Raw genomic sequence first — 10,733 nt, 5'->3', positions numbered from 1 at the left:
ATTTGATAGATGAAATGACATAACAAACATTCATGAACATAACAAAATACACCAGTAGTTAATTTAGTTTCAGCTTTAGTTAATTTTAATTGAGACTTTACTTGTTACGTAAATATCTAACCTTATTTGACTTGAATGTTTTTGTTACTGGTAATAAGAATACAGATATTGATAATGCCCCCAAAAAGAAAAAAAAAGAAAGATGGTATGGTTAGTAGACGACCAACAGGGATACATATAAGATCAGACTCCACAACATCTCTCCCACCAAGAGACACTCCGATACATTGCTATTCTATGCAGACCGAGCCATATAGTCACGTGCCTCCACATATTAATCCTCCTTCGACCTATATGCATCCACCATTGGAATATACTCAGTTACCCCCCCCCCCCCAAGGTACCTGTGATGATGCCCATATCAGGGTATGCTACCCCATATGAATACAGTGTTTTGCCTCTAGAGGCTAACCGACCAACGTCTAGTGTCTCTCGCATAGTTACTCACAACCCTACAGACTCACCACCTTCATCATCATCTACTTTACAACTTGGGATGTCGAGTCTTTGCCTTCAAGGTAATGGTTCTGAGCCTAACACTCCTAGCACAAATCAGTCAGGTGGTCAGGTCCTTACACAAGTTGGCGTGAGGGATATGCATAATAGACTTGTCATTGAGCCTGACGGCTATACGTAAGATTTTATTTTTTACAAAATATCTTATGTTTATGATTAACTCATTTAATTGTCTTTGTTTTAACTTGTAACCGTTAAAATTTTGTATTACAGTTTCAATCCAGATGATGTTGTGGGGATCATTTCTCAGGCAATCAAAGATCTCTATAGAGATGCTTTTCCGACTTGGGGCAAGATGCCAAGCAATCTCAAGACACAATTTTTTTTGGAGTTCAGGGTATATTTAAATTTATGTCTTTAACACTATATAAATACTTGTCTTCAATAATACTTATTAATTAAAAAAATTATGGTTTCATTGCAGAAAAAATGTGCTTGGCGTCCGGAACATGAGACCAAAATTTGTGCAAACTTTCACAAGAAAGTTGCACGTGTTCTCGCTAGTTTGTTGATGAAAGCTCGTAAAAATAATAAGAATCCTCGGTGGATTCTATCGGAGGATTGGGAAAATTACTTGCGCATTTGGAGAATGATCCAAGATTTAAGCAGATGAGTGAGATCGGTAAGAAGGCTAGATCATCTACTAAGGATGGTTCTCTACACACAAATGGGGCTCAAAGTCAAGGAAATGTGAGGAGGAAATTGGTATGTATCATTTTTCTTTAAGTTTTTATATAATTTAGGTATTAATATTTAACTACTCTTGATTATAACTTAATTAGTTTTATATGTAGGAAAAGGAACTAGGAAGACCGGTAACTCAAGTTGAGGCATTTAAGACAGTCACATAAGAAAGAAGAAAAATCCTGAAGATCCAGATGTGTGGGTTGAGCCGCGAGCTAAAATGACCTATGTAAGCCTCTAATTTAAAATAATAGTTACTTATTTTCTAAATTTATATTCTAATATTAATACCATTCAATTTAGAATCGATATCTTCAAGCTTTTGAGGATTTACGACAAACTCAGCCAGAAGAAAATCGAAGTATGCCACTTACTCAAGAACATGCTGAGAGAGTGTAGTTAGACTTGATTGGTGGGACGAGTAGATATGGGTATGCCTATGGCATGCCGTAACATACCTTTCGTGAATATCATTTGGAGTTTGAAGGCCTAAGTAGTTCATATGATGATGAATGGATGAAGAAATATTTGGCTATGGAGCAAAAGATAGCTGAGCTATCTAGCCAAGTCGAAGACTCGAGGGCTAGGGAAAGGCGGAGGGACTTAGAGTATGCGGGTCTTAAGGCTCAATTCGATGCATTACTTGCTTCAGGAGGGATTCCCCCTTGTTCCAATGATGTCACTTTCCCTCCTCGACCCTCTCAATATCAACCTACTCGATATCCTGTGTATGGTCAACAAAGAATTATGACAGATGAGTCTAGTAGTGATGAAGAAGATGAGGATCATGTGGCAAACACACTACCGCATTAGTGAAGGTTAGAGTTGTAATAGATAATCTAAGTTCTTTACTTTATGACTTTTTTATGGGATTTATTTGTTTTGTGAATGCATGATAACATTGAAATCCTATTATATAACTAATGGATTTTATGATTTTTCGTTCAATTTCGAATTACATTGAAAGTAAGTTGCATATTGAGTTGATAAGAGAATATTTAGTAAATGTATTGTATCAGTTGATTGTTGGAAGCTCTTTGAGCTTGATATAGCTAATAAGAAAGGTATTGAATTAATATGACAGGTGATGAGCAGCTGCAAAAAACAGTTACAAGCTGCCAGTTTTTTCCAGGAAAAGAGACCTCATGAGGTCTCATTTTTGCATTTTATTTTCCAGAAATTTCATAAAAGAGAGGTCTCTTTTCTGCATTTTATTTTTTAGAAATGTAGTAAAGAGACCTCATGAGGTCTCTTTTCTGCAGTTTATTTTTTAGAAATGCAGTAAAGAGACTTCACGAGGTCTATTTTTGGCAATTTCATTTTTTAGGCTATGAGATAAAGCGGCCTCGTGAGGTCTCTTTACAGATTTGTTTTTATTTCTTTCATAAAAGAGACCTCATACAATTGCTTTTAATTTTTTTTTTGTTTTAATTAAAGCAACCTGTCTCTATTCATAAATTTAAATAAATTTAATACACTGTACGGACCTCACCAGGTCTCTTTTATTAAATATAAATAAAAATAAATAATATAATAGTGACCTCATGAGGCCACCTTTGGAGAACTGTGCCAGGACAATTTCTTTTCTTTTTGGTGTAGTTTCTATGCGAATCTGGTGCTATTTTGGTGCAATTTTAGTGTTATTTTAGTGCGAATATGGAGCTGCTATTTTGGTGCAATTTCGGGGTCTGTTTTGGAGCTTTTCTCGTGTGCAGTTTTGTAGTTATTTTGTTGTTGTTATGGTGATTTTCTACTGTTGTTTCTGGCACAGTTCTGGTGTTTTCTGGTCGTGGTATTGATGCAAGTTTAATGCTGATTTAGAGGCTATTTTGGTGTTGATGTTTTGGCACGCACAATTCTCCAAAGTCTTTTTATTTTGATTTTATTTGTTTCACAGGGAAATAGAAGTTACGAAATTATGGATAGCTACTATTGAAGGAAAAGAAAGGGGATTTTTTGGCAATGGTGGAAACCTTTCTCACGCCCAAAAGAGAAGTCCTATTAGAATTTAGAGGGCTGTTAGTAAGGGTATCAAAAGTGTACCAAGTGTTGAAACATGGAGGACTATTAGTACTCCATGTTAAAACACAAGGATTACTTTGTGTCACACCCCAACCCTAGGTGAGGCGGACAAGTACCATATGAATACATGCTTTACCCCTGAACAGTAAAAAACCATAAAAATCCTAAAAACAACCTTCTAAAACCCTAAACCTAAAAAAACTCTAAACCTAAAAAAATCCTAGAAAAACTTAAGCCCTAAATGTTAAACCCTAAAAACCCTTAAATAAAAAATCTAAACCTAAAACCTAAATCCTAAGAAACCCTAAATGCTAAACTATATACCCAAAGAAACCCTAATCCCTTCACCTTAAACCTTAGGGCTAAACCAACCTTAAACCCTAAACCTTAGGGAAAAACCCTAAACCCCAAGCCTTATGAAACCCTAAACCCTAAGAAATCCTAAACTCTAAGAAAATCTTAACCCTAAAAAAACCTTTAAAAACACTAAACCTAAAAAAACTCTTAAAAACCCTAACCCCTAAAAAACCCTAAATCTAAAATCCTAAGCCCTAAGGTTAGAGTAGATTGTTTGAAAAAATAGAGAACTCTATATTTAGAGGGTAAAATAGAGTATAGGGTTGGAGATGCCCTAAGGTTTAGGGTTTAAGATTTATGATTTCGGCCCTAAGATTTATGATTTAGGGTTTAGATCCTAAGATTTAGGGTTTATGGTTCATGATTTATGGTTTATGATCTAGGGTTTAGGATTTAGCCCTAAGGTTTAATGTTTAAGGTTAAGGGTTTAGGTCTTAATGGGTTAGGGATCAATGTCTAGCAAATTTACAGTGTATCCCCTAAAGCTTCGATCCACTAGGTATTATGATTTGTTAGTTTTCAATTTAATGGTTTATATGTTACAGATTAGTGGTATCAATGATAGTTTTTCACATAATAGGTGTTCTTAGATTACAATTTAGTGGCATCCATTGGAATCTTTCACATAATAGATGTTCTTTGGTTACAATTTAATGGTATCCATTAGTCTTTCACACAATATGTGGTTTAAGATTATAATTTAATGGCATCGATGAGAGTCTCACAGACAATTGGTATTATGAATTTGCTATTTAGTTTTATCGATGCGAATCTTTCACGGATTTATCAAGTGCAGTTGGAATTTGGCCTTTATTAAAACAAAGCTAATAACAGTCAAAAACCAAAATTAACCCCGCAACCCCAAAATACTTATTGTGATAGAAGAACAAGAATGGGAACTGTTTCTTCCCTGTTAAAGATTGCAAGGATAATTTAGCCTCAGATATTGGAGTTGTAATTTTTGTAACTAAGTTACTGCTGAAAATTAGAAGAGTAATAATTACTCAAAAGAGCTACATGGAAGATCTCTTTTGTTCTCACCTCTAAAAAAATAGGACTGATTTCCACTTTTGGAGTTATTTAGGATCATATCTTTAGTGTAGAAAGAAGCAGAAAAAGTTTCTATGGTTATTGGAACAACTTCGTACTAAATTTTACCTACTTAATTCGAATTAAATGAATTTCTTGAATCGCAGCAGCTAAAAATTTGGAAGTAAAGCTCCTGCTCCTCCATTTTCATTTAGAGCTAACAATAACAACAAATTACCCAATGTAATTCCATTAAGTAGAGAGATTATTTTCAACAGACCCTCGGCTCAAGAATAAAGCAAAAGATGGAAGTAGAAGAAACAATAAATAGTGACAAAACATGTTACAATAAAATAATACCACAATCGAAATACAATAAAAAGCACATAATAGCACGAATAAAGAATAGACTATAAGAATAACACAACAACAACTACTATGAGTCTACAACAAGATTTGAAATTAAAAATTTGAACTAAAAACAAAAAAACTGGATTTTTTTTGCCAGGAAGCCAAGAAATCAAAACAGAGTTATAGGTAGAAAGAGAAACATATATCTGCTCAGGTTCAAATCCTTTAACAACCCTTAAACTCTTGGATCAGAGTCCACCAAATCTGCAACATATCCCCTAAAACTTTGGTCCAATAGGTATTGTGATTCGTGAGTTTACAATTTGATGGTATCGATAAGAACCTTTCACACAATAGGTGTTTTCATGTTACAAATTAGCGGTATCGATGAGAGTCTTTCGCATAATAGGTGTTCTTAGTTTATAGTTTAGTGGCATTGATTAGAGTCTTTAATACAAGAAATCAAAATAGAGTTATAGATAGAAAGAGAAACTGATATCGGCTCAGGTTCAAATCCGTTAACAGCCCCTTAAACTCTAGGATCAGAGGCTACCAAATCTACAATATAAAAGGTAAAATTTCATATCCAATTTATAGAAAACGAAATACAGGACAATGTATAAAAATTACAGGTCATCTTCTTGATAGCTCATGGGTTGTCCCTTACAATCCATATTTGCTTTGTAAATTCAATTGTCATATGAACGTTGAGATTTGTTTTGATATTAAAATTGTAAAATATATTTATAAGTATATATGCAAAGGACATGATAAAATTGTATTTCATTTACACACTGATAATACAAATAAAGAAATTGACGAAATAAAAGAATACTAATCCACCCGATCCGCATCAATTTTTCTTTCAATCATTTGATATTATGTTATGCAACTTTCTTACTATCCATATTTTATCTGCTCATATATACTATTATTGTACATTAATAACATTATAATATTCTATAATCCCAGATTATGTCATGACAGAAAGATTTAACATAAATGCAATTACTGAAAAAACTCTAGTGTGGACAACTAAGGTACAAGTCGTTGATGAATGGCCGAGCTAGAGACAACCTACAAAAAACTATTAAGTATCAACTAATGATTCTTCAGGATGAAGAGGTATAACATTGCTCTTATCGCATTCACTTTCAGTTTCTATGTTCCTTTTGATCTTCTTTGCAATCAGATTTAGACAAATTTACTTCACCTCTATCCATTTATTTCGCTACGTGTTTTTTGCATTCACTGTTGACATCCTAGACTGATATAATTTTTTATTTCTAATCTAACTATAATTTGATCGGTTGAGAATGTATGTATGTATGCATACGACAATAATATTTAATCTACTCTTTTCCGCAGTCTGTTCATTTTTTTCTCTGCTATATGTTTTCTGAATTTACTATGAATGTCCTAGACTAATCTGAACTTCCATTTCTAATCTAACCATTTTGTCGGATTTATTTCTCTTCTACAATCTTGTTGAGGATGCATATCTATTTGCATTTTAGCACTCTTCCGATCTTTCTACATTCTTAAAATCTGTGATAATAATATTTAGTGTTACAAAATTTGGTTTCAATCAATTCTGCATCTTTTAATTACCAAAATGAACAGCAAAATAGAAACTTCTTTATTTCATATTTTAGGATCCATAAGAGTTTTTCTGGTTTAAAATTTATTCATATTTTGTAATCCTTTAATTAAACATGTAATTTAAACTTCTATAAAACAACCTCTAACTTCTTCCTTTTAAATTTTTGTTCAACTCTCTGAAATCACCTTACTGAAAGACAATGGCCATTAACAGAATCTTAAAATCTTATTATGAAAGAACAACAAATGAAGAATTAATGAACAGAGAGAGATTTAATCTTGATTATGATTGGTCATTGGTAATAAGAACTCAATTTTCAATTTATTACTCTTTCACTTACTTATCCATTACTCCCTCCATTTCATATTAATTGATCATTATACCAAAAAAAATATTTTATTGAATTCAAAATAACAACAATAGTATTACACACTCAAATTCGAGCCCTACTCATAACAAATTACTACAAAGTTGTGAGATCTACTTCATGTAAAGAATTTTTAAAGGCAATTGGAGTTGACAGTATGCCAATTTGTTGTAGCTTCTCTCTTACGTACATCCTTGTGTCTTCTAGTGTTTGATTTTCTTTTGGTTTTCCCTTTTCAATACACTGTTAGCTGTTAATATGTGAGAAATATAGGAAAAGAATATTATTGAATTGTTGTTGTGTCTACATTATTACATTGAGACCCTATTTATTGATCCTAGAATACAATCCTTTACCAAGTAGGATATTATTTAGTATTTATATTTCTATTTCTATTCCTATTCTAATAGGATTGTATAAACTTATTCCCATTCAAACACTCCCTCTCAAACTAGTGCATACAATTCATGTACCTAGCTTGTTACAAATGTAATTAACACGAGGACCGATGAGGGGTTTGGTGAGATATCTGCAAGTTGATCACTCAACTTCACAAAATTGACAATCAATCTCAATGTACTCAATCTCAATGTGCTTGTCTTCTCATTAAATACTTGATTTGATGCATAATGTCAGTCGATCTCAATGTGCTTAATCTTCTCATGAAATACTGAATTTGATGCATAATACCGATAAAACACAAAGTGATAAAATTACAGTGTTGAACTTCTCAAACCAAACTTGCAAAGACTGTTTCAGACCATAGAGCGACTCACATAATCGACATACAAGGCTACTAAACTCCCCCTGAGCAACAAAGTGCTCAAAATCTAGTACAAAGTATGTGAATAATGTTGGAATCAATAGATGAGTCGATATTGAACAAGAAAGTTACTGAAAAATTGGTTGGAAAATGCTCATATCGGTATAGATTTGATGGCTAAAATTGGTCACAATCTAAGAAATAAAAGTATATGGGTAGGGTCGGAATGATGTCACGTCCCAACTAGAAACTAGAAATAATATAGGATATTTCGAATTGATGGAACGACTCCATTGAAAAAGAGAATTAATATGGGTCCCGTCGGAATGATGGCACAACCCTACTGAAAAAGAAAAATTATACGGGTAGGGTTGGAATGATGGCACAACCCTACGCAAATCAAATTTAAGGAGTCACCGAAAAGATGAATGGAGCTATACAAATCAAATTTGAGGAGTCACTGAAAAGACACATGATGCTATGCAACTTAGATATGAGAAAATATTTTGGAAAAATCCGCAGTACTACACAAATTAAATATGAAAAGTAGTCCGGAGAGATGCACGATGCTACGCAAATCAGATATGCAAAAAAAGATAGTCACCAGAGGGATGGCACGGTGCTACACAAATTATATATGAAAAAGTAGTCACTGGAATGATGGCACAGCGCTACAAAAATTAAATATGAAAAACTAGTCACCGAAAAGATGGCACGGTGCTACAAGAGTTAGATATAAGAAAGTAGTCACCAGAATAATGGCACGGTGCTACATAAATTAGATATGAGAAATTAGTCACATTAAAAGATACATGGTGACCCAACTTTTGCTAACATAATTATTGGCCAGACAGGTAGCATATATGGGTGCCACCCGCCGGCAGCGGAAGCTCTTTGATTTTCTACCAAGATCATAGAGGCTCTGATACCATGTGAGAAATATAGGAAAAAAATATTATTGAATTGTTGTTGTGTCTATATTATTACATTGAGACCCTATTTATAGACCCTAGAATATAATCATTTACCAAGTAGGATACTATTTAGTATTTCTATTTCTATTCCTATTCTAATAGGATTGTATAAACCTATTCCTATTCTAACAAATATTATATATGATGAATTAAATTCTTGATTGAAAAATAATCTTCCCACATAAAATTATGTCAAGCTCATGTTTAACTATAGATTTTAAAGTTGAACCATAAAAATTAGAAACTTCAATTTTTGAAATTGTGTTTGGGCATGATTTATACTTGAAAAAAGACTAAACTTATGTGATTAAAAATAACGGTGGAGATCTCCATCTCCACAATTCTGCTTCCAATATCATCACGAGAATTCCCTATTAAGTTGAGAAAATTCCATTCAGTCCGTTCTATAATTTTCTAAGACACAACTTATATTTCATGTTCTTCTGATGTAACAACATTCTACTCTTTACATTTATTCTTATCTTCTTAAGCTATAACATCTTAAATTAAACCTCAAGATATCAGAGTCTTTTTTGGTATAGAAAAAGTATTACTTCTCTATTTGACTAACTCAGTCGTATTTTATGTTTTTCAATAGGAACACCTGCCCAAGGCATTATATTTGGTGGCGATATAAGAAATTGTGCAGACCTGTTTCTTCCTTTCCATACCTACTTGGTATCAGTCGCATATGTTAAAGAATCAAGCAATGCATATGGAATTCCAGTCAACAACTTCACTTGGACAATTGATAAAGGTACTGTCATTGAACCAATAGAAGAAGTTGATCCACCAGAAAATCACTACCACCACCAACACGGCTGACTCTTACAATGTTCGAGTACTTCGAGCATCAACCTGAAGGCTCAGAATTCGGTATTGTAAAATTTAACAGCCTATACTTTTAATTAATTAATTAATTATGCCAATATATCACCTTTAACCATTTACTAACCTATTCATTGCTTTTCTTTCCGTACAAGATATCCTTGCCATTGTGGTTAATATCGGCTTACCAACATATGCTACCAATGGATCTAAAATTCAAGAATCAATTATAATGGATAATCAGTAAGTATATGTTTGTTTCATTTCCATTTTTTCTCTTCTCCCTCTAGAATGTTCATAACAAATTAACTATCTTATGTTAATAGTATACATATCCTCCATATAATATCCGTATCACGAATCTGATAATGCATTGCTGAGGTTCCATATGTACATGCCTCTCCCCTTTATCTATCTCTCTTTCTAGTGTCTTTATCAGTTCCCTTTTAAACAAAAAAGAAAGCCAAAGCTCAGTATTCCCCGCGTTACCTATATTCATTGTTAAAATTATTTCATATTTCGCAATCTTCAATTTTTGATAATGGTTTCTTTGTTTTGCCTTTTGAGTTGTAGTCTTTGGATTTGATGGCTGCTGTTTTTGGGGTTTGAAGTCTATAGAGTTTTGTTTGAGACTAAGTAAGTTTTAAAAAAAAATTGTGATTTGAAATTCTTGTCCTATAGAAGTTTGTTTGGGATTAACTAAGCTTAAAAAAAATCTAATTTTAGTCTGAAATTTTTGGACGAGTTGGCTTTGTATGCGCTGTGGTGAGAAATTACTTTATCGTTTCGATTGACTAAGCTGACTTTTTTCGCGTTGCTTTTCACATCTGAAATTTGTGGATGGGTGAAACAGAGGCAACAATGAGAAAATATTTGTTTGATTGCAAGCGTCTGATAGAAAATTGATGCTTGCTTGATTTTATGTTTATATTTATTTCACGCTTTGTGCTTGTATAATAGGTAGGGAAAGTGTTATATTGATGTGATGTCACTGTATGAGCCTGATGAAGCAATAATGTGGGAGTATTTAATGTGCACACTGTTGAACCCAGCTTGTTTGTGCTAGATGAATTTGCACGTCTTCAAATCGTGTAGACAAATTATGCTCTCTATTCACTTGGCAATGTCTCTTTACTAAAAATTTAAATGCAAAAAACAGGAACAAATATGCCTGACTGT

General features: G+C 33.2%; 1 pseudogene; it reads left to right on the top strand.

Moving 5' to 3' along the window:
* The first annotated feature begins 412 nt into the window (after positions 1 to 412).
* On the top strand, positions 413 to 2,073 carry LOC125809511 (uncharacterized; annotated as a pseudogene).
* The last annotated feature ends 8,660 nt before the right edge of the window (positions 2,074 to 10,733 follow it).

Source organism: Solanum verrucosum, unplaced genomic scaffold, assembly GCF_900185275.1.
Source record: "Solanum verrucosum unplaced genomic scaffold, falcon-dt-bn FXZP01000446.1, whole genome shotgun sequence".
Classification (NCBI taxonomy): domain Eukaryota; kingdom Viridiplantae; phylum Streptophyta; class Magnoliopsida; order Solanales; family Solanaceae; genus Solanum; species Solanum verrucosum.
Note: the sequence above shows the minus strand (reverse complement) of the source record. Positions and strands in the feature narration are given on the sequence as shown.